Source organism: Tupaia chinensis, unplaced genomic scaffold (genome assembly GCF_000334495.1).
Source record: "Tupaia chinensis unplaced genomic scaffold, TupChi_1.0 Scaffold000408_1, whole genome shotgun sequence".
Classification (NCBI taxonomy): domain Eukaryota; kingdom Metazoa; phylum Chordata; class Mammalia; order Scandentia; family Tupaiidae; genus Tupaia; species Tupaia belangeri.
Window position 1 is genome coordinate 143263 of NW_006159913.1, and position 640 is coordinate 143902.

Consider the following 640-nt stretch of genomic DNA (forward strand, 5'->3'; position numbering starts at 1 on the left):
GTCCATGTGGGAGTCCAGCAATAAACCACTATGACAACTACTGGTCCCAGAAGATATTTTACTTAAAACATTTAAATATTGAATGGAATTTGATTGTTGCTATATAGCTATTGTCTAGGAAATTTGTATTATCATTATATGATAGAAGGACGGAATGTTCTTTTTGAGGTATCTATTTATATACATCTGACAATTTGTAAACCTTTATTTTTTTTGAGAGGCTTTTTGCCTTAATACATTATGTGGTTTCTGTTGTATATACTCACTTCTATTGTTATATAGCAGGAAATCAGCCACAGAGATTATGGAAATAAACATGTCTGCATTTCTTTTTTATATATACATTCAATCATATTATTTAGCTTACAAAGTGAACGTTTCAATATGTGAACATTTCTCCCCAGTCCAGTTGATCAAAATATCTTCAACAGATAACACCACTATCATATGAGTGGGTTGAAAAATTGTGGCACATATACTCTATGGAATACTATTCAGCATGTCTGCACTTCAATTACTTTTTTTTTTTTTTTTTTTAGAAAAATAGGTGCTGATGGGGAACCAGCAGTTAGCATTATGGCTATGTTGCTGGACTCCCATGAAGTTTACCATGGGTTGTGTTCTGGGCCCCGTGGCTTAA